The following is a 7,837-nucleotide window of genomic DNA, read 5'->3' as shown; positions in this document are numbered from 1 at the left end:
TAGCCAACTCGGGGTCATATCAATGCATCACTCCTTCCTAGGGGTGGGCATTCGGGCTGTCGGATTGGATACAAAAATTTTGGTTTGGATTTTCGATTTTTGGATTGAAGAAATTACAATCCAAATCCAATCCAAATAAGCTCGCATCGTATTGGATTTTTTAAGTTCGGTTTCGAATTAATCGGTTTGGATATTTCAGATTTTCGATTTTGACTTTGAGCCTTTAACTGCTTATTAGGAACAAAATTCATGTGCCTGCTTATCAATTTATAGGTCTTAGCATAATGTGAAATCAAATATATGGATTCAACAAAGAGTTGTTACCACTAAACCAAAAAGTATCAAGTCACACAACTCAGTTCAACATTATTCCCTTTGTTTCACTGAAAGCTGCCTTATTCTTAAAGTAGTGAAATAAACCCTAGCTTTGCAAGCTATATTATATTTAATTTAGTAGAAAATTTATATTGAAATTAATATTATAATGTATTGGGGATGTAGAGTACTAATCTATTGGACCTTTGGATTAATTAGTATTGGGCACATATAATATCGGTTGTGCTACATATAAGGTATAACAATTTTGGATTTTCGGATATCCGAAATTCAAAGTACTAAATCCGATATCCAAAAAATTTAAAAACAAAATATGTAGTCCAAACCATTATCAAAAAATCTAAACCAAATATTCAAAAAATTCTGGTTTCGGGTTGGCCCAAACTATGCCCACCCCCACTCCTTCCGGAACTATTTTCCCTCAAACCCACATATGTATCCTCAATTATACATTTCATGAGAAATCATATGAGGCATGAATATGACATGCGCAACAACAAGAATCTAAGTTATGCAATAAATATTCAATCTTTACTCAACATAAGTTATAGAGGTCTGACCTTTAGCCAATTACACAATAACGTTACAATCTTTAGCTTCTTTTCCACTATTTAGCGAGTATTTAGTAGTGATGAGTATGCAACATCAGATGACACGGACACATAATCATAGTGATAGAAAAGTACGGGCTTCATACCCCAATCACAGACCCATAGGACCATACTATCTATCAGCTAGTGCCTCAAGCATGGCCTTAAGATTGGACTATACAATTTGAATGGTGCAAATACCCATAACATGTCACTTGTACTATACGAGTGCTTGTCACCTCACAAGTATCGGAACCCCCTTATTATCCCCATTACACCCTCTTCCTTAGTTCATTAGACCAACCACGATGCTTTAACTAAGGTGAAAGATCTCAACTTGCCTGGAATAGAACTATGATATTCACAACAAAACCTTGCCTTTTCGGAACGCCTTCGAATAGTCCCAATCTATTCAAATATGTATTCTACGTTCACTACAAAAAAATGGTTAATTTACGGAGGTTGAAAATTACAATTCACGGAGGTTTTAGCCTCATTTAGCGAATAGCAGAGGTTAAAACCCCCACGAATTGCAACTTTCAACCTCCATAAATTACACATTTTTTTTGTAGTGGTTAGAATACGAGTCTATAGGTACCCATCATATAAATATTCGGGTCTACAAAGTCAACCCAAAAACCTCGTTCCAAGCCCCGAAGGTCAAAATCGTAATTTCATTGCAAAATCGGGTTCAATGTGGTCAAATTATTATTCTAGGAAGTCACACGAATCTAAAGATATCCATAATGCTATACTTTAGTTCCGAACCCAAAAAGTCACCCAAAATAGGATTCTAAGCCACTAGGAGCAAAATAGGAAATTCAACCCAAAATTAGTTTACCCAACATCTATGGAAACTATACCCCAAAAATGAACCAAATCAATCATCAAATTCATGCTTAAACAAAGAATCCCCTAGTTGTAACTTAGGGTTCATAAATCCCTAATCCCCTCCTTAATTCATGATTTCTAACATGGAAATCCTTACTAATTAATGATATGAAGATAAAAAGGAGGTTAGAATTTTACCGACTTGATGAATCATGCAAATCCCTTAAAAATCTCATTAAACCGAGGTCTCAAGCTCCAAATATGTGAATGAGGGGTCTAAACTCGAATGAGGTTTTAAATCTGTCCAGGTCCGTTTTACTATTTGCAAACACGATAAAGACCCGCAAACGCTATGGATGACTTGGACCACTCATCGCGATTGCAATATGTCTATCATGAACGCGATGGGTCAACCCAACCCAGCCCATACCATCCGTCTTCTTCGTGAACGCGAGCCCCAGCTCGTGAACACGATCCTCTTGGTCAACCCAGGCCCGAGAACGCCATCGCGTAGAAGGGAACCAGATTAACTGAAAACCAGAAAAATCTAGTTTTCACACTTCCGATCCGATACCCGAAACTCATCTGGAACCTCCCGAACACAAACCAAATATGCATTCCAACCATAAAAAGTGTTACGAAATCACTCGCGCATTCGAAATTTCCAAAGAGGACACCTTGACCCGGTGTTGACCAAGGTCAACACCAAATCTCTTAAAACTCTTTCCAACCAAAAGTCCAAAATATCCCTGAGTCCCTCGAGAACTAAACCAATCACTCAACCAAGTCATAACCGACATTCTGAACCTAATAGAATCGATGAAACTTTCTGTTATACCCTATTTTAACCGGAGTGAAAATAGTTTATAACATCCCGGTAATTTCGGGGTTAATTAAAGTTAAGAGTCGCCACCTAATTATTACGGTGAATTAGGGCACCTAAAGTTAATTAAAATAATTATCTAAAGTTGATTTTATTTTTAAAGTCTACGAAACCAAAAAGATTCTAGGTACGGGTCCAATTGGTCTAAAGGGAAGGTATTAAGCACCCTTTAAGACCCATTAACAATGGTTAACCGACCGGACTTATGATTAGTTAGGCTAAGTGTAAATATAGTGTTATAGAAAAGAAAATAACTTCGTAAATATAGCTAAAGTCATAGATAGATATATAAAAATGTTGTTTAAAATAGGATTTGTAGAAAGTAATAATTTGTATAAAAGAAGATTTTTAGTGCTATTTAAAAGTAATACTTACAAAAGACTATTAGTTCATTATAGACTATGTAAGAATTGTTTTAACAAATATATGTTTCAAGCATTGAAAAAGAGCTGAAGTGAAGAAGTTATCCACAGAATTAGCTTGCCTTTTTATTTCTCAGAATAAACTACTATTAATGTAAAATTTGTGATGTTTTGGAAACATACTTTTCTTTTAACTAAAAAAATGCCAAACTTATGAGGAACGATTAAACTCATTTGATTTAAGGCCTAAATTTACTAGTTAGGACATCCTAATATAAAATAGGCTCGGTTAAACATAAACGATATTTATCATAATCACACCGCTAGGTAAATGTTAGTCACACAAGTCATTTAAATGATGCCAACAAATAAACAAAGTGACATAAAATGGTTTTAGCCATTCTCGAGCGTCACGAAGGAGTAATGATGCTCTACAATTCTCTGTTGGATCAAAGTAAAAGCGAAACGATGGATGATGTGTGAAGAAGCATCCCGAGTCTCAAAACGAAAACTCTTCGGCTCCGGTGTACATGTCAAACAAAGAAAAGAAAGTGAAGGAGTTAGAGAGGGATACAAAATTCTTAGCGAATATTAAAAATAGAGGAGAAATACACAATATGCGAACTCATATCAAAGCAAATGTTAGAATGTCATGGTAACTAGTTCGTAAAAATCCAACCCCCGCTAACGAGAGAGGTTAAGTTTTGATTTCTATTGCAAATAACCTTGGGCTTATCTCGACCATTTTGAACTAATGGAAAGTTTTACTTCAAGTCGTGAGAACTATGATACGATATGCAATCACATAATCATGCTAACCAATTTAAAATAAATACACACACACTACACAAAACTCATGGGCACTTTATTGAACACACAAGTTAATGGATAGTTTCCAGCAATGAACTCTCCAACAAATATATAATTTAAAACCTGGAAAAGACTATAAACATTCTGTCCACATACATTTTGGCGATTAGAGGAAGAAATTTTGACCATGGTTCTTTAACACATTAAGACTCCGAAACATGATCCCAAATAGGTGCATGTCTAAGGGATATGCTTCAATGTTAAACCTTGTGGAGATTTAGAACCATAGATGAAACGAGAATTTAACAACCATATTTAGAACCATAGATGAAGTTGAATTTAACAACTACTCTAACTATAACGGGTCTAAAACATGACTATCCCGAGTAACAAAAACAGAGCATGTATTAAAAAAAAAAATAGTAGTGTAGGATTTACATTTTTTTTTTATTAGTATTATGAGCACAAAAGGCGCGACTCCAGTCAAAACAAAAATAACAGTCTTATTGACGAGCAGATTTAACAGACTGTTTCTAAGCGACAAGGGATATTATTAGGTCGAGAGATGGAGTAGAGTATATTTATGTGTGAGTGTTTTATAAGCATGATTCCTACAACTTTGAGCAAAGGCAAAAATTTCAAATACCACCTGACTTTCAAATACATACTAATAGATTGTACATATACCAAAACCCTTGTGGGTTCATGTTTAAAATGTTCAACTTTAAGGCTCGGAATTAACTACACATAGACTAAAAGACGGGCACATGAGGCATAAACTTGCAGAAAATTCCAGTATAGTATATAAGTTATTATTATAGCTTGCGATAAGAAGTACTAATCCGCTAACCTCATATGCCACCATAAGAGACATTCTTATAAGGGAAGAACAAGATCAAGTATTACCCTTGTGGATGCAGAACGGGAGCCTTGGGCCTCGGATCTACGCTCGAACCTTAACGACCCTCGAACCTTTTCGAGTGCGACCATCAATTCACCCGAACACAATGAAATAAAAGAGAATGGTAAAGACAAAGGGAAATCAGACCAGAACAATTTATGTAGAAATGTTCAAGAATAAAAGGTGATTGATCAAAGTGTATGAAATTCTGAGAGTAAGCTATGAACCCCAAAAAAAAAAAAAAAAAAAAACCCCCTCGGTGAGCAATTAAAGATGTATTTATAGGCGAAGTCTGTGGCTAGATTTTTGAATTCACGATCTTTTGGTTGCAAACAAAACTAAAAAAGAGCCATTTGAAAATCGAAATTGAATGCGTAAAGTTGTTTCGAAATTTCGGAAGAGTTTTTTGGCCATATATGTTGACTAGCCCGTTAAGGAGAGAGAAGGAAGTGTTTACACGAAAATTTCACGACTGTGATGGTGAAGAGAGAGTTTTTCTCAAAATGGTGAGATTTGGTTAATTGGGTCTCGTTTCCTATTGATTTTGATACGTATAGGTAAGTGGGGAAACTTGCACAAAAAATGGAGTGACAAGTCTGTGAGGGTTAAAGAGGGACTGCATTTTACTGGAAATGGAAGGAAGAGAGACAAGACAATGACGTAGCGTCTTGCACGAAAATAGAACTTTGGGGTCTTTGCAAGTTTTGTTTTGTTGAGAAAGGAAGGGATGAGGAGAGAAAGAGAGACGAGCGTGAAGGGAGAGAGAGGGGCTACCGAAGGTTGAAGGAGTAATCCGTTCATTAGGTTTTAGAGAGGAAAATAAAAGGTTGGGCCAATCCGGTCGGGTAATGGTGTGTGGCCGGATCGGGTAAGGTGTTGGGATGCGACCCAATAGAGAGTAATGTGGTTGATGTGGTCTATTTGGACTTGTAAAAAATTGTTTTTTTTTAGTATTTTCTTCTCTATTTAATTATTTTGGGCTTCTAATTTAACAACTACTACAATGAAGACAATTAATAATAGTATACAAAATAAAGATTTAATAAAGTATAATTAATTTAACGAGTACAAATCCTAAAATGAAGCGATGACGAATCATTTAAAATTTGTGATAAAGTAATACTATTAATGTTGATAGTAGAATAGTGAAAATGAAAGTAATGACATTAATAGTAGTAGAACTAGTAGTGAAAATAAAAATACTTAGCTCGTCAATAAATTTAGAAGCCCGAGGAAATAAATTGGAATAAAAGAGGGACAAAATTGGGTGTCAACACTTTCAAAATGACTCATTTGCCGCTGATGTTGACTTTTGGTCAACTAAACACTTATGAATCCAAAAATCCTATTTGCTTACCCAAATCTCATCTGAATGCCTCAGGAATCACGCCACCCATCCCCATAAGTCAAATATACCATAAAGAAGATATGGGAAGGGTCAACAAGGGTAAAATAGGCAAAACATCCAAAATGACCTAGCGGGTCTTTACATGAATTACTCTACTTATGACAAGGAGTTATATGCACTTGTGAGGGTATTGGCCCATTGGGAACACTACTTATGACACAACGAGTTTGTGTTTAGATCGGATCATGGATCCTTCAAGCACTTGAAGGGACAATCAAAGCTAAACAAGAAGCGTATAAAATGGGTGGAGTTCATTGAGACATTTTCTTACATGATCAACTACAAACGGGGTAAGAAAAATATTGTGGTAGATGATTTATCTAGGAGTTATGTGTTGGTCAACAATATGACCTCTAGAATGATTGGATTTGAAAGTGTCAAGGAATTCTATTCTAAGGATTCTGAATTTAAAGATATTTGTGAGGAGTTCTGTCACGACCCGAACTACGGGCCGCGAAACAACATCCTAAGCAACCACCGAATACCGGTCATGCTATTAACTATATGATCTCATTCAGAATGCTTGTCCAATTTCATAAAAATATCTCATCACTTAAAACATAATCACTTTTATAAACATAAGCTTTCCGGTTAACAAAAGATATTTATACATATACGTACATATACGTGAATATACGTGGAGACCATACCATACTTCCCACACATGCGTATCTACGAGCCTCTACTAGAGTACTAAACATATGGACGGGACAGACCCCGTCATGCCCAAAATATGAATATACAAATATGTACCAAAAGAATAATCAATAGCACCTCCGGATGATGGAGTACTCACAACCGCCCATCGGCTCCTAGGGATCGCACCGTCTCTCGCTACTCGCGGGCATGAACACGACGCTCGAATAAAGGACGTCGTACGAACATTGTACCGAGTATGTAAGGCGAGCGAAATAACATAATCGGAGATCATAAATCATGAGATGAGGGTATAACACAGTACACTCTTTACATAGGAACCGTTTCATGCACATACATCATATATAAATACATCACATGCATTATCATAACACGCGAAGCATCGTCACATCAATCATACATCATCACATCGTCACCCGCGTACGGGTAACAATCCCATGCAAAAATCACTAGTGGTGACATGTTCGCCACTTCTCGGTGCGGTGGAATCGCCAAATTACCGCCGTGACATGTCCTAAAATTTCGTGGAATCACATTATCACACATACCATACAATTCATATGCTTGTCATCATTAACATTCATTTCATAGACATATCGTGACTTATCACCATATTACCATAGTTTAGCATCCCTAATTACATATACATATACATACGTTAAGCTTACGAATGCGGCTATGTTTATGTCGGGGTGACATAAGGTCTGTAAACCCCGGTCATGTTATGGAATAAGCACAAGCATCATACCTCGCCTTGGAGGATTTAAATTTAAGGTAAGTACATATGAAGGAATACTTGGATCGTGATCATCATCATTGATTTAGTAAGAACATCATATCTTGGTCTCACAGGGTCGTTATCGGAAATAGGATATTTCTTGTCCCGTCTCGTCATTCATGAACTTAGATTTATCTCTAGAAACGTAGGAGATTCATGAAGGAAAATCATGCATAAGATTCATGCCTTAGAAAGGAGGGTAATGCCTCACATACCTTTGTCGTTTAATTACTTTAGAACTTGCTCGTCCTCCGCTTTAACGCTTGCGTCTTTACCTTCAA

Source organism: Lycium ferocissimum, unplaced genomic scaffold, assembly GCF_029784015.1.
Source record: "Lycium ferocissimum isolate CSIRO_LF1 unplaced genomic scaffold, AGI_CSIRO_Lferr_CH_V1 ctg7733, whole genome shotgun sequence".
NCBI lineage: Eukaryota > Viridiplantae > Streptophyta > Magnoliopsida > Solanales > Solanaceae > Lycium > Lycium ferocissimum.
Note: the sequence above shows the minus strand (reverse complement) of the source record.